This window comes from Chrysemys picta, chromosome 20 (assembly GCF_011386835.1).
Source record: "Chrysemys picta bellii isolate R12L10 chromosome 20, ASM1138683v2, whole genome shotgun sequence".
Lineage (NCBI taxonomy): Eukaryota > Metazoa > Chordata > Testudines > Emydidae > Chrysemys > Chrysemys picta.
Genome location: NC_088810.1, coordinates 8,943,603 through 8,965,102, shown reverse-complemented (window position 1 = coordinate 8,965,102; position 21,500 = coordinate 8,943,603). Strand labels below are relative to the sequence as shown.

Below are 21,500 nucleotides of genomic sequence, written 5' to 3'. Positions count from 1 at the left end.
GGCTCCGTACGGTCCCATTCGGCGGCAATTTGGTGGACGGTCCCTCACTCCAGCTTTTTTTTTTTTTTTTTTTTTGTCGTTTGGGGCGGCAAAAACCCTGGAGCCGGCCCTGCCCACATGCCCAGTCTCTCCCTGCCTAGAGCCCACGGACAGTTCCCTTCACCTCAGGGAGATCTCAAAAGCGACCAGCAGGGGGTTAAACCCCCACCCTCCCCAAGCCTGGTAACCATCTGCCACTGCCATGAAAGCACATACATCAGCAACCCTTCCTCGGGGGGGGGGGGAATGACAGGATCTGCCCCACCCCTGCCCCCTCCACTCCCACACAGGACCCTAGGCACCCGACACAGCTGGGAAGGGGTGCAGGGACCTGCCAGGGACAGGCAGCCCGGAGTCATGAGCTGCTGGGACAGTGCAGGGTCCTGGGGGGCATTAAAGGCACCAGCTCCTCCCAGCTCCAAAGGTCGCTGTGCCTAGCAGGGTCGCCAAAGGGTGAATGGCACTGGCCTGCGCGGGTTCAAGGGTCGCTGAGGGAGGAGCAGGGAGCAGAGTGCCTGGACCTGTCACACAACCCCACAGAGGGCTCCCACCCCAGGCACGGGACTGTTCTCCCCAGCTGCAGACACCAGCACAGGCCCTTGAGTCGTTCCGGGAACACGCCAAGGAATCAGCTCAACTGGTGCCAAGGTGCAGCTGGCTCTTGGGTGGGACAGCCAAGTAATAGCCTCACCCTGCTCCCTGCAGAGCTGAGCCTCCCATTACCGGCTGAGGCGCTGGAGACGCCTGACTTTCAGGAGAGAGGACCCCCACACCGCTCCCTGCAGCACAGCTCCCCTAGTAGCGCATAGGGACCAACACTGACGCAGGGAGGTCTGTCTCTGTCCCTGCCCTGCCATGGCGCGTGAATACTTCACCCACAAGGGGGTACTGTTCCCATGCCTGGATTACTCCCCCGAGAAGCTGAGCTACGTGGAGAACGAATTTCCAGGTGCGGGACGACGACATCTTCAACATCACCTACCCCAACTCAGGTAGGGGGAGAGCGGCTGTGTGTGTGTGTGTGTGTAGGGGGGCTCCTGACACACACACGGACATTAGATAGAAAACACCAAACCCGTCACATGACCTGATTTCCTAGATGCCAGACCCGGGCACACACACACGCCCAGCCCAGGGTGAGACAAAGCAGGCTGCTCCTTGGGGCCCAACTTGCCCACCTTGTGCTAGGCTGGCTCTCTCCAGACACACTGTGATCACAGGCTTTCTCCAGAGCCACCGGCAGGGCCAGGAGACCCTTGGCACAGCAAAATGAGAGCTTCTGATTTTAGCACTGTCAATGCACCTCAGCTGATGCGGGCTGGAGCCAGGACTCCTGGGTTCTCTCCTCGGCTCTGGGAGCAGAGGGGGACCTAGCAGGTTGAGGGCTTGTTTCAGGCCCATTAACCCTTTCACCCCCAGGCACTAACTGGATGCTGGAGATCCTGAGTCTGATCCGTTGTGACGGGGACCCCGGCTGGGTGCGCAGCGTGCTGAACTGGGAGCGGGGCGCCCTGGGTGGAGAACCGGACGGGGCTGAAGGCTGCCCTGAAATAACCCCCCACCCCGCCTGCTCTGCTCCCACCTCCCCGTCCAGCTCTTCCCCAAGTCCCTGCAGCGCTCCAAGGCCAAGGTGAGAGGCGGGAGAGCAGGGGTGCGGGTCGGGATTGAGGGGCACCGACAGGGCTGTGCGTCGGGAGGGGGGTGAATCCAGGGCTGCTGCTGGGTGTGAGTTACAGCAATGTGGGGCGTGCGGAAGAGCAGCCAGTGGGGTGCGGCGAATCCGTCTCCCTGCAGAGAGAGTGGGGAGGTGACGGCCCTGGGTGGGTGGCTAATCGCTGGGTTCACCTGGCATCCCCCTCCCCCGAGTGGTAGTGACCCCCTTCCCCTTCCCCCCAGATCATCTACACCCTGCGCTGCCCCAAGGACGTCCTGGTCTCGCTGTACCACTTCTCCAAGCTGCTGCTCCTGTTCCAGGACCCCTGGTTCACTGGACTCCTTCCTCGAGGACTTCCTGAGCGGGAACGGTGAGCAGCACCCCGGGGCCACTCGAGCCGGACACCTGGGTTCCAAGCAAGTCACAAGTGCTTTGAGTTTGTGCCTCCCCAGCCCTTTGCCCAGAACCCGGCACAGCTCAGACCCCCCTCCCCAAACAGCCGCAGCACAACCAGGGGTCTGCAAACACCACTGACGACCAGCCCACCCCTCCTCCCAGTACCAGGATAAAACCCAGGTGTCCCTCGCTCCTGCAGTCCCCAGTAGACCAGGGTGGAGGGGCCGGGTGGTGCCAGCTCTGGAGTCACCGTGCCGCTCTCCCCTGCACAGTGCCCTACGGCTCCTGGTTCGACCACATCACCGGCTGGATGGGGCTGAAGGGCAACGAGAACTTCTTCTCCATCATCTACGAGGAGCTGCAGCAGGTAGGGAAAACCCCGTCCTTGGGTCATACCCATACATAACTCCACCCCCTGGGGGCCACCCCCACACATAACCCCGCCGCTGAGACCTCATCCACACATAACTCCACCCCCTGGTGACACCCACACATAGCCCCGCACCTGAGTCCCCATCCACATACATAGCCCCGCCCCCTGTGGACACACCTACACTTAACCTCATCCCTGTGGCTATGCCCACATGTAATCCCACCCCCTGGGGCCACACCCACATATAACCTAGCTCTTTGTGAGCCAAAACCCACACTTAACCCCGCCCCAGGCAGCCAGTGTAGCTTGTGGCCAAGGCCCTGTGTCCTCAGAGGCTTCTGTCTGGACCCAGTCGGGAGCAGAACCTTTCGTATGGGGAAACTGAGGAACCTCAGATCCCACCCTTCACAGCAGCGGGTGTCTCCTCAGGATCCGTGGGGCAGCGTGCGGAGAATCTGCCACTTCCTGGGGAAGGAGCTGAGTGAGGAGCAAGTGGCCACGGTGGTGGAGAACGCCTCCTTCCAGAGCATGAAGGGGAACAAAATGTCCAACTACTCGCAGCAGAGGGACGAGTTCATGGACCACCAGAACGGGGAGTTCCTGGGGAAAGGTGAGTCCTGGTTGGGGCTGCAGGTCTGGATTAAGGGGCATGGGCAGAGCTTGCGGGGGCAGGGCTGGGGAGTAGAGGCTGTGGGTTGGGAGTGAGGGGCATGGGCAGAGCTTGCGGGGGCAGGGCTGGGGGAGCAGGGGCTGTGGGTTGGGAGTGGAGGGGTATGGCAGAGGTTGCGGGGGCAGGGGCTGGGGAGCAGAGGCTGTGGGTTGGGAGTGAGGGGTATGGGCAGAGGTTGGCGGGGGCAGGCTGGGGAGCAGAGGCTGTGGGTTGGGAGTGAGGGGCATGCGCAGAGGTTTGCGGGGGCAGGGCTGGGAGCAGGGCTGTGGGTTGGGAGTGAGGGGCATGGGCAGAGCTTGCGGGGGCAGGGCTGGGGAGCAGGGGCTGTGGGTCGGGAGTGAGGGACACCTTAGACCAGGGGTAGGCAACCTTTCAGAAGTGGTGTGCCGAATCTTCATTTATTCACTCTAATTTAAGGTTTCGCGTGCCAGTATTACATTTTAACGTTTTTAGAAGGTCTCTTTCTATAACTAAACTATTGTATGTAAAGTAAACAAGGTTTTCAAAATGTTTAAGAAGCGTCATTTAAAATTAAATTAAAATGCTGATCTTACGCCACCAGCCTGCTCAGCTCGCTGCCAGCCTGGGGTTCTGTTCACCTAGGCCGGCAGCGGGCTGAGCAGGGCCTATGGCCGGGACCCCAGACCTGGGGGGGGGGGTGTTTCAGGGGTCAGGGCAGAGGGCTGGGGGAGGGGGTTCAGGGCAGAAGGCTGGGGTGTGTGAGGGGGTTCAGGGCAGAAGGCTGGGTGTGTGTTGGAGGTGTGGGGGGTTCAAGGGTCAGGGCAGAAGGCTGGGGTGTGTGAGGGGGTTCAGGGATCAGGGCAGAGGGCTGGGGGTGTGTGGAGGGTGTAGGGCAGAAGACTGTGTGTGGGGGGGTTCAAGGGTCAGGGCAGAGGGCTGGGTGTGTGTTGGTGGTGTGGGGGGTTCAAGGGTCAGGGCAGAGGGCTGGGGGTGTGGGAGGGGTGCAGGGCAGAAGGCTGGGTGTGTGTTGGGGTGTGGGGGGTTAAAGGGTCAGGGCTGAGGGCTGGGGGTGTGTGGGGGTGCAGGGCAGAAGGCTGGGGTGCTCGGCTCGTGGGGGTGCTCCCAGCCCCCTGCCCTGGGTGGCTCATGGCAGGGGGCTGGAAGGGATATGCCCTATTCCACCCCCTTCCCCCAGTCTCCGTCCCTACCTCTCTCTGCGTCCTCTACGGAGCAGGGAGCACGCTGCTGCTCTTCCCCCTCCCCCTCGCTAGGGCCATCAGCTGATTGGCGCAGGGACGGAGAGGAGGAGGGGCAGGAAAGCACCACGCTGGGGGAAGAAGTGGGGGAGGGGGAAGCTTGGCTGCTGCAGAACCAAGCTTCTGCCTCCTGCCCCCGCAGGGGAGAGCGGTGAGCAGGGGGCTGAGTGGGGCGGGGGGCCGGGACTGCAGCAGGGAGCTGCGTGCCACTCAAAATCAGCTCGCATGCCGTGTTTGGCACGCGTGCCGTAAGTTGCCGACCCCTGACTTAGACCATGTCCCCTGTGGTTTGCAGGGATCTGCGGCGACTGGAGGAACCATCTCTCCGAGGCACAGAGCCAACGATTCAACACCGTTTACCGGGAGCGGATGCAGGGTCTGGGCATGACCTTCCCCTGGGACTGACGGCCCTGTGCCTGCCACATCTGCACCCGCAATACACCAGCCCTGTGCCACCCACGTGCTACTGATCTTCCTGTGCCCTGGGAGATGCCCCTTGGGGCCGCATCACTGGGCTGGGGTGTGTGACCAGCAGGGGGCAGCACCCACCCATGGGGCAGATCTACATTTTTACTAATACGTGTGAACAAAGGGTTAGGGTTACTGTTGGGATCCACTAGGCATAGCTACAGGTAACTCGGGAGAGTGGAAAGCCAAAGTGTCGATGAAACTCTTTTGCTCTGGGCCTATCTGAAACCCCCAGACTCCATCTTGTGAATTCTCATTTACTTCTGTGCTAACTGCTTACATGTTAAAGCAGAAATGTATTGGTCAGCGTTTCTGGCAAATGGCTGTAGTTTCACTCACATTAGCAGAAATAATAAAGATAAGGAGGACGGAACAGAGAGAGATAGTTAGTTTGTTGCTGCTTTCCATATATCCCCAAGGTATTTAGTGCAAAGGGTCAAGGGATGTACCTTGTTCTCCCTTCAAAATGACAAATGTATCCGCAACAGATGTCTCTTGTATCCCCCTCCCCAAAATAATATATGTATCCTGTGTAACCTATTATCTATCGGTCAGCATAATGACGCAAAAGAATGAATGCTAAGTTGTTTGTCTCTCTGTATAAAAGAAGCTCAGTTGTGCTTGTAAGGTGTGTCTCTTCTGGCATAAGTCGAGGAGCACCCTCTCAGCTGACTGACAAATAAAGGACCTGGTACCCGTCTTCTTGTCTCTCCGTGCCTCCTTGGTGTAATTAGGTAAGCTCCGCGGGGAAACGGGCCCTATTTGGCCAACATTACTAAGAACAGACAGACACTGTAAATGTTGCTTTTGCCTAAACCTGATGGATTTGTTAGTATAATGGGAATAGAGAAGAGCAGTTCAAGTATTACTGGGCATGGTGGGAATGTATAGGCGAGCGCACACTTGAAGACTGCCTCAGCTCCTTATCTCAAGGTGAGTTCAAGCAACCAGTTAGGAGGGGCAAGGGAGTCTGGGTTGCCGGCGTAAGAAACACTAAAAGGCAGAGAAAGGCCTGGCCGTGGCCAGAGCACAACTTTACTCCCTACCCCTCCCAGGAGGTACCAAAGGGGTGGGACGAAGACCCCGACTGATGAACCTCCAAAACAGAACATGACCATAGGTTGTCAGCAGGGGTGACAGGTTTGTATCATTTTTGGTGGTGCCCAGAACAGGTCCAAGTCTCCCCCTCCACCACCTGCTTTGTCAGCCAATATACAGTAACTCTCACTTAAACTGGTCCTGGTTAATGTTTTGTTACGTTAGGGTTACCATACATCCGGTTTTTCCCGGACATGTCCGGCTTTTCGGCAATCAAACCCCCGTCCGGGGGGAAATGCCAAAAAGCCGAACATGTCCGGGAAAAATACCGGACAGGCACTTCCTCTCCCGCAGCTGCTCTGCTCCTCCCCTGACTCAGACTTCGGCTCTGTTTAAGAGCCAAGCTGCCCGAGCCAGCGCTCCGGCTTCGGGCAGCCCCCTTGCCTCCGGATCCCAAGCCGCCGGCCTGGCACTTCCCTTCCCGGGCTCCAGCTCCTCTGCTCTGGCGGCGCAGGGTCTGGAGGCCACCTCAATGGAGCTCGGTCCATGGACCACAGTTTGAGAACCTCTGAATTAGAGCAGATGTTCGTTTAAAGTTGTGCAAGGCTCCCTTATAACGTTGTTTGGTAGCCGCTTGCTTTGTCCACTGCTTGCAGGAAGAGCAGCCGTTGAAGCTGGCTAGTGGGGGCTTGGAACCAGGGTGGACCAGCAGCCCCCTTATCAGTGCATTTGTAAGAGGTTTGAACTAAAAGCAGCATTCTGGGAAGCTGCCAGTACCCTTTCAAGTTTGGTGCTACTCCAGCAAAGGCAACTGGAGGATTGGAAATTAGAGTTAGGGGTGGGTAAAGGTGATTTGGCACTACAGGGTTTGGAGTCAGAAGCAGAGTTAAGAGGCAGGAGCTTGGACTTGGTCCTAAGGGAGTGAAGGAAAAAAGGTTTCAAAGTGAAAAATGGAGGTGCGCGGGGGCAGCTTAACTGCAATGGATACTCCCGGGGGTAATTCTGCGCAGGAACATATTTAATGAGCCCTGCCAATTTCTAATTTTTTGTGCAGAAAAAAGCTTCTGCCAATATGTTGCTGTAGTTCAGCTTTTTGCCCACCGGAGGGTGCTGTGCCACAATAAGCAGAAAATAACTTCTGCACTTCTGCCTTTTGCCCACCAGAGGATGCCAGGTGATAGAACACAGCAGCAGCTCCCGGCCAGCGAGGGAAGAGAGAGAGCTGCCTAGTGGGGGAGAACAGACTGGGGCAGGAGCTCAATGGAGTGGAGGCACAGGGCCATGGGGATGGGGGAGGAGGGCAGAGCTATGTAGGGACAGAAGAGTGGCTGGATGAGGGCACAGAGACACATGGGGACGGAGCAGATATGCCTGACTGAATGGGAGAGGCTCGGGGTCAGCCGGGGCGGGAAATATGATTCTGTATTGTAGTTTAAATGAATTATTACTCAGAGTTCTGTATGCCTAGAAAGGAATCTAGCTGTCAAAAAACATTTCCTGAATCTTTTTTGGTGTCTGTATTGTGACAGACATACTTGCTGACAGGTATTTTGAAATAAATGACCAAAAATAATTGAAACTGGTGTGATTATATTGTGTTATTTTGACAAATAAAATATGCAGAATGTTGCAGAATTTTATAATATTGTGAGCAGAATTTTTATTTTTTTGGTGCTGAATTCCCCCAGAGTAAACGGAGAAGGGCACTCCTGGAATCCACTTGGGGTGCAAACAAAAGCAACAAGACACTGGGGAACAAATTCAGGGTTTGCAGGAGCGGCTAGCAACCCCCTCTCTTCTCTCACAGCAAGGATAAAAATCTAGGTGTAAGGAAGGGTTCCTAACTGTTTTAATTGTTAGCCTGTATTTTAAACTAACCGCGGGGGGTTAATTGGTTGCTTTCCACCCCACCCCCATCTCTCCCACTTTTGGTTTTCTGAAGTTTTAATGGAGGGCACTTTGGATACTTAGTGAAAAGGTTTTTTGGAGGAAGCATGACAGAAGTCTGCTGGATTCCATTGAAATTTGTGGAGTAAAAGACCCAGGGGTGACCCTAGAGACAAATGTTTTACTGCCTTTAAAAACAATTCAAGGTAAAGGAAGCACAGGGCGAGGCAGCTGTGTCCCAGGGTGTACTTGGTGGCTAAGTCCTTGCAGGCAAAATGTACCACCTTAATTGAATGCAGAAGTAAGGGAATGAAGATCACTTACAAGTAGCTTTTGCAGAAATTAAAAGGACAGAGTTTGAAGGGAAGTAAAGAGTTGGGAGTTGTGGAAATGCTGAAAGGTAACGGTTGTGTTGAAGATGTTAAAGAGTAACAGGTGTGGTGTTATAAGAAGGGAGTTTGTGGTTTGATGATAAAACTCAGTTATGCAAATGTAAATATACATGCAACTTGGTACAGCCACATGGGGTGGAACCCTGGTAGTTAAACAAATTATACCAAGGGGTCAGGTGGCTACTACCACCACTATGTTTTTGTCCCCAGGAGCCTTTACAGCTATTCTGAAGGAAAATGGGCCCTTTTCCCACAGGAATGGGTTGTAAATATAATTTAATCAAAATCCCTGAAGAATTCTAAGGGGTTTCCATTGAAACTTGACTGTGTCCGATTGTACAAGATGGGAATGTAATCTGGGTACAGTTGTGTAAAAATAATGAAAGCAGTGTGAGGGGTGTTGGGCAACAATTAATTGGCGTGTGTGTGTGTTTGTAATTATGTGAGGTTATAAGGACCTAAACCAGCACTCATGGTTTGTAAAATCCTGTTTGTAGGTTTAAGATAAATTGGGTTGGTTTTGTTCTTTTAAATTAAAAACAAACAAACAACCAAACAACGCCACTAAAACTCCATTTGATTCTCTCATTGCAACACTGACAGAACCTTGTGCCAGACACGGGCAGCTAGTGTGATGTGGTTTTGGTATTTAGCATTTATAGTACCTTTGGGTACTTCCATGTTTTTATAAAGTTTAATATTTTTTTTAAATAAGGCCCAGAGAATGTGGCCCTGGCTGGGGCAGGCAGACCAAGGGAATGGGGAGAAATTCTGGATCCATTTTTTGGTAATAAATAGCAGAAGGTAAGAACTGCAGGAGGGGAACAAAAAGTGAAAAGACAGACAGTGACCTCTGAAGAAAAGGCAGGAGTGGAAGGTACAAAAAAGCAAGGTCAGAAACACTGAGCCTTGAGGTGGCTCTGAGTAATCAGACGGTCACAGTGTTAAACCTTGGGAGAAATGCAGTGACTAACCCCGTACCAATGGAGAAAGCGTATAACTGGGGTGCAGGGTTAAGCAGGCTAAATATGGTAATTAAAAACAAATCTCATGTCCAAGGTCTCACGGTGATGCTGTCTCTCAGCTATTACCTGGGAATAAACTTTTGGAACAATTCTTGTTGCTATTCACAGTTGTTGCTGTTGTAAACCTGCCCAGACCCGGCAATGTGAAATGGCAAAAGGAGGAAACACGTGGACAGCAACACCCCTAAGTTGTGGTAATGACCATAGGCATGCGCAACCCATTTCATTAGGATGTGCACCCAGGGAGCCCCGCCCCTGCCCTGCCCTAGTCCCGCCCCCATCCACTCCCTCCTACTTCCTGCCCCCTGACTTCCCCCCTCAAACCTCCAATGCCCCCTGCTCCTTGTTCCCTGACTACCCCTTCCTGGGACCCCTGCCCCTAACTGCCCCCCAGGACTCCACCACCTACCTAAGCCTCCCTGCTCCTTGTCCCCTGACTGCCCCCTAGGATACTGCCCCCTACCTGTCCCCGACCCTTATCCACACCCCCGTCCCCAAACAGACCCCCAGGACTCCCACAACTATCCAACCACTCCCCGCCCCCTGACAGGACCCCCCAGAACTCCTGACTCATCCAAACCCTCCCCCAGCTCCTTATCCCATGAGCACCCCCTCCAGAGACACCCCTCCACTAACTGCCACCCCGGAACCTCCTTGCTCCCTGTCCCCTGACCCCTATCCACCCCCCACCCCCTGACAGACCCCGGGACTCCCATGCCCCATTGAACCCCCTCTGCTCCCTGACTGCCCCCTCCAGAGACCCCCCGCCCCTAACCATCCCACCCCCTATCCAACCCCCCTGGCCCCGGACCCCTTACCATGAGATGAGGCTCCTAGCCTCCCCGCGGAGCCAAACACTTTCCCCTGGGAGTGCACAGCCCCGGCACCCAGAGCGCTGCGCGCGCGAAACCATGGCTCCAGGGGAGGGGAGAATGTGGGGGGAGGGCCCGGCGGCTTGCTGCGTTTGGCCAGGCACTCCGGCCCGGGAACGCAGACCCCACAACTTGCCGCACCGGGGAGTGGAGCCATTTGCCCACCCCTGCATTAGGGGTGTGCCTGGGCACACCCGACACACCCCGTGCGCATGCCTATGGTAATGAGGCAAATGAGGACGTTAAGGATTTGCCCATAGGAAGTTGCACCTCTGATCCCCCCCCGGGAAGTTGGCAGTGTCAGTATGTGGTGTATGGATTGAAAGGGGTGAAAAATAGCAAATTGATCAGGAAATATTGCATGGTATTCCCTAGGCTATGCCATGATCAATGACAGTGAGAAACCCAGTCATCAGAACATGTAGCTCGTCACAGAGGGCCCAAAAAACATATAACCCTCTGGGCTCCTGGGATGTTTGGGTTATGGGGTCCCACAATTGGGGTGTGATGTTACCATGGTAATCATAATGGTACCTGCACAGAGGAAAATCCCCGGACGTACAGTTGTCATGTAAACATCACACTGGGCATACACTCTCCCCTGGGACACTAGCTCTATGAGAATTTAACCACTTTGCAGACTGTAACCCTACAGAGAATATGGACGCCAAGATGGGAAAATCTGGATCTAAGCTGGCCACAGCCTAGAGCTGGAAATACCCTCCGATGGGTGAACGTGTGGGAGCCACGGTGGGAGCGGGTGCAACCAGCGCTTTTCAACGTATCTTTCCTGTCCATAACATAGGTGGGTGGCACACCCCAGAGAACGGTGGGTGGACCGGGTACACCCCAGCTGCAGCACATCCAGAGAAGGGTGGAAGCAGTAATTTCAGGGGTGGGTGAGGGGACTCATCGCTAGAAAAGGGATTTGTGGGCAGCAGGAAACACAGGGTCGGGTGTATGGAATTTGGGGAACAGTTGGGTCACTAAGCGATTGATCAGCCAAAATGTAAAACTTCAACAACAAATCAATGAGCTCCTGGCACCGCAACTGTCTGTGATTGCTGGGGAAGAGGGCGGCAGAGGTGAACCTGCGGCTAACCCAATGGGCAGGGGAGCTCGGGATGTGGGTGGGGGGTGGCTTTTGAAGGCTAACCTGGGGGGAGGTGTGTCTGGGAATACAAAATGCTCAACTGTGGGGCTGTCAGCTGTGTAATAGTTACCCTGGTACCTTGGAATGGGGCAGCAACTAAGGTGGGTCCCCATGAGCCCTGTGCGAGAGTAACCCTTCTGCCCCTCTGAGTTGGCATCAACAAGGGCCGGGTTCAGTATCTAGGGGTTCCGTTTCAATAATGCAATGCAAAACCGGCTCGAGCCCTCATCCAGTGACCTGGGACAATTACCTACCACCCCCTGGGCGCCTCTAGGAGGCAATACTTCCCCTCTCGCAAGCAGAGAGTCTGAGTGTAGCAAAAGCCTTTTAATAAAGGAGGGAAACAATGCAGCATTATGTTGTGTAAACACCACAAACAGGATTCATAACACAAACCATGAGCAAAAGACCCACCTCCAAGTAAGTTTGGCAGTGTCCTTTTCCCCTCAGGGTCTTAAGTCCAACAACCCCAAAGTCTCTGTTCCTAGTCAGTGCTGCCCCAGAGTTCAAAAGTTTATCTGCAGAGTTTTACCCCCCCAGCCTGGGCGGAAATGGGGGGGGCACATGGGATGTTAAGGGACACCTTACGTGGTCTGAGGCTGACTGCCCCAACTCTCCATGGAGTTCTGCTGCAGCCTTTACCACGAATGGCTCCGCTCTACCAGCTGTTCCGCGCCACGCGCGCTGCTCCCCGTTCCGTGGGCTGCTCCAACCATCCCACAACTGCTCAGCTCTGCCAGCCGCTCCACTCCACCCGCCGTCCCATGAACCGCTCTAGCTGCCCCCGCAAATGGCTCAGCTCCGCTCACTGTTCCGTGAGCTGCTCCAACCATCCCACAAACTGCTTGGCTCTGCCAGTTGCTTAGCAATATTTCTTCAGGCTTCCCCACTGTTTAACACAGCACTCAGTGATCTCAGCTCAGCAATTTTAGCTCTTTCAGTGATTTCAGCTCTTTAGTGATGTCAGCTTGTAGTAGGGGAGCCCCGGTGCTTGTGCACCGTTGACCCAAAGTGAATTCAGCTCAGCAACTTCTAGCTAGACTCCTAATGGAAGCAAATTTAGCTCTGCTATTCAACAGTAGAGAGAAGGGGTAGTGCAATTGGTGTTTCCAGCCCTCAAAAGGGGCCCATACCATCAGGTACACATACCTGTCCCCCACCTCTCTCAATTCACTGGGTTTTGTAATCCATGCCCCTTGTCTAGCGAGTGCTACTTTCTGGTGAGTCCCTCTGTCATACAACAGTTCCACTGGTCTTGATTCACAGAATCAGGGTAACAACACTTCATTCTTCCTGCCCCAATAACAGAGAAACTGGGGATCCCACACCAGCCAAAGTAACCACTTTCAGTTGTTGTTGTCCCAGGCTAGGCGGGGTGGGTGTGCCTATGCAGACAAGATCAGCCCCTGGAGTTCTTTTCCACACTCGCCATAATTCACCACCAGATGTCAGGGTAGAGCTCATCCTGACTCTCCTTACAGGAGTAACGAGAAAGGGAGGAGCTCTCTGGGAAGCACTGGGGGATAAATGGGGTGGATGGAATGGTGTAAAATGGACAATAATTCAGTTAAATAATTGTTTGTCCAGAGAACATATTTGAATGTGTCCCTCCTCAGTAGCCGTGGAGGACAAGAATTAATGGCCCGTTGCAAATGGGGGCCATAGAGGTGGTGTATACGGGGCATGGGGTGTTTTGCTGGGAATGTGCACAATACCAGGGGGCAGAATTATACCAGCACATGCCCAAGTTACACACATCTACACTCTGCCATCGGGACTTTGGTGCATGAATGGATCTGTGGAACTCATTGCTGTGAATAATCTAACCAGCGCCTACCACCTGATTCGTTACCAAGCGGTCAAGCTGGTTTGGACAATACCCCATTTCTCTGTGAATATCTGGTGGACTCATTGTCATAACTATAAAGGGAAGGGTAACAGCTCTCCTGTGTACAGTACTATAAAATCCCTCCTGGCCAGAGACTCCAAAATCCTTTTACCTGTAAAGGGTTAAGAAGCTCAGGTAACCTGGCTGACACCTGACCCAAAAGACCAATAAGGGGACAAGATACTTTCAAATTTTGGGCGGGGGGGGGGAAGGCTTTTGTTTGTGCTCTTTGTTTGGGAAGTTGTTCGCTCTTGGGACGGAGAGGGACCAGACATCAATCCAGGTTCTCCAAATCTTTCTGAACAAGTCTCTCATATTTCAAACTTGTAAGTAAACAGCCAGGCAGGGCGTGTTAGTTTATCTTTGTTTTCTCAACTTGTAAATGTACCTTTTACTAGGATGTTTACCTCTGTTTGCTGTACTTTGAACCTAAGGCTGGAGGGGATTCCTCTGGGCTCTTTAAGTTTGATTACCCTGTAAAGTTATTTTCCATCCTGATTTTACAGAGATGATTTTTACCTTTTCTTTAATTAAAATCCTTCTTTTTAAGAACCTGATTGATTTTCCTTGTTTTTAGATCCAAGGGGGTTGGATCTGGATCCACCAGGAGTTGGTGGGAGGTAGGAGGGGGAATGGTTAATTTCTCCTTGTTTTAAGCTCCAAGGGGTTTGGATCTGTGTCCACCAGGGAATTGGTGAAGAGTCTCTCAAGGCTACCCAGGGAAGGGAATTAGCATCGAGAGTGGTGGCAGCGACCAGATCTAAGCTGGTAGTTAAGCTTAGAAGTTTTCATGCAGGCCCCCACATTTGTACCCTAAAGTTCAGAGTGGGGAAGCAGCCTTGACATGGTGGCAGAGCGGTGGGATCATTTTAAACCAAAAGCCAGTAAGATTTTTTTTCTCCTTTCTAGCTGCTTGGAAAGCGGAGCTGAAGGTAGATGCATATCTTATCTCTCCTTGACTGAAGGCAGAGGTGTTAAGTTTTTTTTAACAAGGGTTTTTGTTAAGAGAAGGGTTCAATCAGTGAGCAAACAGCTGGTAAAAGGCATTTACAAGCTGAATTGTTTTTTTTCTTTCTACCTCTCGGGGATAGCTAGTTAGAAAGTCTCTGTTACCTCAGCAGCAGCCTGAGCTGAGTGCATCCCAGTTTCAGTCAACTGCAGAGGGGTGTGGCCCAGCACAAGAAAACAGGAAAATGACTACCAAAGAAGTAGCTAACAAAATAGAACTGGCCAGACTAGAAGCAGAAGAAAATGAAAAAAAACATCAGAGACTGCTTCAATTAAAAAAACTCGAGCAAGAAGCTGAAGAGAAAGCCAAAGAGGAGGCCCACAAGAGAGCTATGGAGCTGAAAGAAAAAGAGATGGAGCAGAGATAAAGAGAAGAGAAAGCCAAAGAGGAGGCCCATGAAAGAGAAGAAAAAGCCAGGAGGCCCACAAGAGAGCTATGGAGCTGAGAGAAAAAGAGATGAATGTGGGGATGTATCATCCCTACACCAACCTAATGGAAAGTTCCATAAGGAGGTAAGGGTCATGATGGGACACTTGCAAGGTAATAAATCATGGCCTTATGTAAGGCCCCCCTGGTGGTCTAGGAATTATATAAGATGAGGTAAACAAGGTAATAAATCATGGCCTTATGTAAGGAACGGTTGAACCAATCGGTGTGGGGCTATACATGTGATAAACACATGATTCTCCTTCTTGTTCAATCCGTAGATGTGTGATTATAGCCTAATTGTGTTATGTAATGTAGAGAAAAACTATAAAAGAAAGCTTGCAATAAACAGAATTCGGATTCAGCTTGCAACCACATTGGTCGTGTGCTTTATCCGCTCCGCATGGGACCTCACAGATGAAGCATGAACTGGAATTAGCACGGGCTAGGCCGGATATACCAGCCAATCCTAACAACCCCTCTCCAGGTACCCCTTCCCATCCCAGAAAATTCCCCACCTACAAGGCAGGCGATGATACTGAGGCCTTCTTAGAAAATTTTGAAAGGGCCTGCCTTGGATACAGCATCACTACAGACCAGTACATGGTAGATCTGAGGCCGCAGCTCAGTGGACCCTTAGCAGAGGTGGCGGCTGAAATGCCTAAGGAACACATGAACAGTTATGAACTTTTTAAAAACAAGGCCAGAATCAGAATGGGGCTAATACCTGAGCATGCCCGTCGGCGGTTCAGAGCCCTCAGGTGGAAACCCGATGTATCATTTACCCGACATGCCTACCACATTGGGAAAAATTGGGATGCCTGGATATCAGGAGCAAATGTTAAATCTATGGAAGAGTTGCCCTTCCTAATGCAAATGGAGCAGTTTTTAGAGGGTGTTCCTGAGGAAATAGAAAGGTACATCCTAGATGGGAAGCCCAAAACTGTAACCGAGGCGGGGGAGATTGGAGCCAAATGGGTAGAGGTGGCAGAAAAGAAAAAAACTAGTAGCAGTTGGAGCGAATATCAGAAGGGGCAAGCCGAAACCAAACCTTACCACCGGGGACAACCCAAGGCCCCACCCACATCCCAAGGGAAACCCCAGACGCCTTCTCACCCCACCACACCAGTCTCCACCAACCAACATCACCCCGGTGATACCTTAGCAGGACGATGTTTTAAATGTAATGAACTGGGACATATAAAGGCTCACTGCCCCAAGAACCGCAACCGATTACAGTTCATTACACCACAATCACACCAAAGATTCCCAGACCCAGATGCCTCTCTCATACCTTCGGAGTGAAGGGAAACCTTGAGAGTGGGCGGAAAGAAGGTTATCGCTTGGAGGGACACTGGGGCACAAGTGTCAACTATCCACCAATCCCTAGTGGACCCCAAACTCATCAACCCACAGGTTCCAGTGACAATTCAACCCTTCATGTCACAGTCTGTAATCTTGCCTACAGCCAAGTTGCATGTCCAGTACAAGGGCTGGTCAGGAATGTGGACTTTTACAGTCTATGACAATTATCCCATCCCCATGCTGCTGGGGGAAGACTTGGCCAACCATGTGAAGCTAGTCAAGAGAGTGGGAATAGTCACCTGCAGCCAGGCTAAGCAAGCTTGCACCCCCATCCCTGTTCCTGAGCCGTCCACCAGGGCCCCGTCTGTGTTACCAGAGACCCAGACAAAGGTGGTGGAACCGGATCCCCTGCCAATGACTGCAACAGCCATAGTGGATCCAATCCCAGAGACCCAGCCAAAGCCAGTCCCAGAACTGGAACTGGCAACACAACCAGCGCCAGAACCATTGCCAGCACTGAGCCCAGCGCTTGCAAACCCATCTACAACTCCAATGCCAGAGGGCACCAGCGAGCCTGACCTGGCGGAAGCAGCAGATAACCCTACCCAAGAGGCTCAGCCAGAGCCTGAAATACAACATAGTGCACCAGCGGACAGCGGTTCACAGTCAATGGAAACAGCCCCAGCACCTGCATCGCTTCCAGAGGGACCAAGGAAGAACTGATGTCTCCAGCATCAAGGGAACAGTTCCAGGCTGAGCAGGAAGCAGATGACAGCCTTCAGAAAGCTTGGGCAGCGGCACGGAGCACCCCACCGCCTCTCAGCTCTTCTAACCGATCCAGGTTTGTTGTAGAACAAGGACTTTTATACAAGGAGACTCTTTCTGGTGGGCACCAGGAAGACTGGCATCCTCAAAGACAGTTGGTAGTTCCCACTAAGTATCGGGTAAAGCTCTTGAGCTTAGCCCATGATCATCCCAGTGGCCATTCTGGGGTGAACAGAACCAAAGACCGGTTGGGGAAGTCCTTCCACTGGGAGGGAATGGGCAAGGACGTTGCTAATTATGTCCGGTCTTGTGAGGTGTGCCAACAAGTGGGAAAGCCCCAAGACCAGGTTAAAGCCCCTCTCCAGCCACTACCCATAATTGAGGTCCCATTTCAGCGAGTAGCTGTGGATATTCTGGGTCCTTTCCCAAAGAAGACCCCCAGAGGAAAGCAGTACATACTGAGTTTCATGGATTTTGCTACCCGATGGCCGGAAGCAGTACCCTTAAGCAACACCAGGGCTAAAAGTGTGTGCCAGGCATTAGCAGACATTTTTGCCAGGGTAGGTTGGCCCTCCGACATCCTTACCGATTCGGGAACTAATTTCCTGGCAGGGACCATGAAAAACCTGTGGGAAGCTCATGGGGTGAATCACTTGGTTGCCACCCCTTATCACCATCAAACCAATGGCCTGGTGGAGAGGTTTAATGGAACTTTGGGGGCCATGATATGTAAATTCGTAAATGAACACTCCAATGATTGGGACCTAGTGTTGCAGCAGTTGCTTTTTGCCTACAGGGCTGTACCACATCCCAGTTTAGGGTTTTCACCATTTGAACTTGTGTATGGCCGCGAGGTTAAGGGGCCATTACAGTTGGTGAAGCAGCAATGGGAGGGGTTTACGCCTTCTCCAGGAACTAACATTCTAGACTTTGTAAGCAACCTATAAAGCACCCTCTGACACTCTTTAGCCCTTGCTAAAGAAAACCTAAAGGATGCTCAGGAAGAGCAAAAGGCCTGGTATGATAAACATTCCAGAGAACGGTCCTTCAAAGTAGGAGACCAAGTCATGGTCTTAAAGGCGCTCCAGGCCCAGAAAATGGAAGCGTCGTGGGAAGGACCATTCATGGTCCAGGAGCGCCTAGGAGCTGTTAACTATCTCATAGCCTCCCCCACCTCCAACATAAAGCCTAAGGTATACCATATTAATTCTCTTAAGCCCTTTTATTCCAGAGAATTAAACGTTTGCCAGTTTACAGCCCAGGAAACAGATGACGCGGAGTGGCCTGAAGGTGTCTACTACGAAGGAAAAAGGGATGGTGGCGTGGAAGAGGTGAACCTCTCCGCGACCCTTGGAAGTCTGCAACGACAGCAGATCAAGGAGCTGTGCACAAGCTTTGCACCAATTTTTTCAGCCACTCCAGGACGGACTGAACGGGCATACCACTCCATTGACACAGGTAATGCTCACCCAATTAGAACCCCACCCTACCAGGAGTCACCTCATGCCCAAACTGCTATACAAAGGGAACAGGACATGCTACAGATGGGTATAATCCGCCCCTCTAATAGTGCATGGGCATCTCCAGTGGTTCTAGTTCCCAAACCAGATGGGGAAATACGCTTTTGCGTGGACTACTGTAAGCTAAATGCTGTAACTCGGTCCTGACAACTATCCAATGCCACGCACAGATGAGCTATTGGAGAAATTGGGACATGCCCAATTCATCGCTACTTTAGACTTAACCAAAGGGTACTGGCAAGTACCACTAGATGAACCCGCTAAGGAAAGGTCAGCCTTCGTCACCCAGGCAGGGGTGTATGAATTCAATGTACTCCCTTTCAGGTTGCGAAATGCACCCACCACCTTCCAAAGACCTGTAGATGGTCTCCTAGCGGGATTGGGAGAATCTGCAGTTGCCTACCTCGATGATGTGGCCATTTTTTCTGATTCATGGACAGAACACCTGGAGCACCTGGAAAAAGTCTTCGAGCGCATCCGGCAGGCAGGACTAACTGTTAAGGCTAAAAAGTGTCAAATAGGCCAAAACAGAGTAACTTACCTGGGGCACTAGGTGGGTCAAGGAACTACAAATCCCCTACAGGCCAAAGTGGATGCTATCCAAAAGTGGCCGGTTCTAAAGTCAAAGAAACAGGTCCAATCCTTCTTAGGCTTGGCCAGATATTATAGGCAATTTGTACCACACTACAGCCAAATCGCCGCCCCGCTGACAGACCTAACCAGAAAGAAACAGCCAAATGCAGTTCAGTGGACTGATGAGTGTCAAAAGGCCTTTAACCAGCTTAAGGCGACACTCATGTCTGACCCTGTGCTAAGGGCCCCAGATTTTGACAAACCGTTCCTAGTAACCACAGATACGTCCAAGCGGGGCGTGGGAGCAGTTTTAATGCAGGAAGGACCGGATCAAGAATTCCATCCTGTCGTGTTTCTCAGCAAGAAACTGTCTGAGAGGGAAAGCCACTGGTCAATCAGTGAAAAGGAATGCTACGCCATTGTGTATGCGCTGGAAAAGCTACGCCCATGTTTGGGGATGGCGTTTCCAACTACAAACAGACCATGCTGCGCTACAGTGGCTTCATACCGCCCAGGGGAATAACAAAAAGCTTCTTTGGTGGAGTTTAGCTCTCCAAGATTTTGATTTTGAAACACAACACATTTCAGGGGCTTCTAACAAAGTGGCTGATGCACTCTCCCGGGAAAGTTTCCCAGAATCAACTGGTTAAAAATTGTTCTTGGAATGTGGAACATATTGTTAGTTTTTATATAATCAGTAGTATGTCTAAAGGTGCATGTGTCTTATTAACTCTGTTTTCTCCTAGAGCTCCAGGAAGAAATCACAGCCAGTGTGGAACCGGCTGTCCAACACTATCTCTGATTTGGGGGGCGTGTCATAACTATAAAGGGAAGGGTAACAGCTCTCCTGTGTACAGTACTATAAAATCCCTCCTGGCCAGAGATTCCAAAATCCTTTTACCTGTAAAGGGTTAAGAAGCTCAGGTAACCTGGCTGACACCTGACCCAAAGGACCAATAAGGAGACAAGATACTTTCAAATCTTGGTGGGGGGAAGGCTTTTGTTTGTGCTCTTTGTTTGGGAAGTTGTTCACTCTTGGGACGGAGAGGGACCAGACATCAATCCAGGTTCTCCAAATCTTTCTGAACAAGTCTCTCATATTTCAAACTTATAAGTAAACAGCCAGGCAAGGCGTGTTAGTTTATCTTTGTTTTCTCAACTTGTAAATGTACCTTTTACTAGGATGTTTACCTCTGTTTGCTGTACTTTGAACCTAAGGCTAGAGGGGATTCCTCTGGGCTCTTTAAGTTTGATTATCCTGTAAAGTTATTTTTCATCCTGATTTTACAGAGATGATTTTTACCTTTTTCTTTAATTAAAAGCCTTCTTTTTAAGAACCTGATTGATTTTCCTTGTTTTTAGATCCAAAGGGGTTAGATCTTGATCCACCAGGAGTTGGTGGAAGGGAGGAGCGGGAATGGTTAATTTCTCCTTGTTTTAAGCTCCAAGGGGTTTGGATCTGTATTCGCCAGGGAATTGGTGAAGAGTCTCTCAAGGGTACCCAGGGAAGGGAATTAGCATCGAGAGTGGTGGCAGTGGACCAGATCTAAGCTGGTAGTTAAGCATAGAAGTTTTCATGCAGGCCCCCACATTTGTATCCTGAAGTTCAGAGTTGGGAAGCAGCCTTGACACTCATAATATGGACAAGAGCACATGAACAGGGCAGGGGCAGCTCGATGCAACTGTCAACAACTGGACACATTTAAAATATATTCTCCAGAATGGTGTGAATAGGATTTTAACCCTGTTAGAGGAGGAGATGCAGTGTTTCTGGTGGTGGCCTGGATGTTGGACTATATTACAATGGTCAGGGCTCACAGTATTACTGTGGATTATCCTGGCTATTGGCCTTTATTAAGTCTACTATTCCCAGACACCATCCGATGGTCCAAGGACATCTACACCGAACACATCATCAGCCACCAACAGTACCCTGAGCCCGAGCGACATCGTGCATCGACTACGAGAAAGGGACCAAAAGACTTTGTCCATTGGACCATATGAACTGGAACCATAAACTCCCTGAACGTCAAATCTCACCAAATGAGGGTCAATCCATCCTCCTCATCGTATCCACTCATTATACACCACACCCGATCGTAGCCATTCTATGAACAACAAACCCTCATCTCTCAATGTCTGTACTTTGACCCGTTAACCTTTTACCCCCAGTCGGGAATATTGCAGTTTACGTTTTCCTTATGCCACCTGATATTAAACTGAACTTCGCAGCCCTTGATAAGCTGTACGTTATTCCCTGATAACCGAAACCTTCTACGCTTAAACTCTGTACCGTTTTTTTTTTAATTTAAACATCATCTTAATATAATCTTGCAATGTATACTGCAGTGGTGCAGGGGGACAACCACTGATTGTCACATATGAGTAACGTAAGAGGCCCTCCACCGAAGCGTAACAGATAACCCAGACCCAACCTGCTCGGGCCCATCACTATGGGGAGTCTGACACACTGATTGGAATATACTCGCAGTACTTCCGTACGAGGGAAGGTGCAGGGCACTATATTGCCCAGGGGGCAGTGGGGCAAACAGAGCACTAACACATTGCATCTTGATACCTGGCGCTATCAGGATATTTGCCGCCATATGTCTGATGCTTTTCCCGGGAAAAGAAAGAAAAGAGGGGGAGTGTTAGGAGTATTCGTGTCAATGTAGGATCCAGGTCTATAGTTTTGCCTGAGATAGGACTTTGAGTTCTGCTTGCCTTGGATATAAAGGCGAGTCTCATCTTACGCTGGGGTTACGTTCCGCTGTCAGCGCGTAAAGCGAAAATCGCGTATAGTCAAAATTACATTGAGTGTAATGGCAGG

The 21,500-nt window shown here is 51.5% G+C and overlaps 1 pseudogene; it reads left to right on the top strand.

Annotated features, from left to right (window-relative positions):
• Positions 1-587: 587 nt before the first annotated feature.
• Positions 588-20,909, top strand: LOC135976865 (sulfotransferase 2B1-like; annotated as a pseudogene).
• Positions 20,910-21,500: the final 591 nt, after the last annotated feature.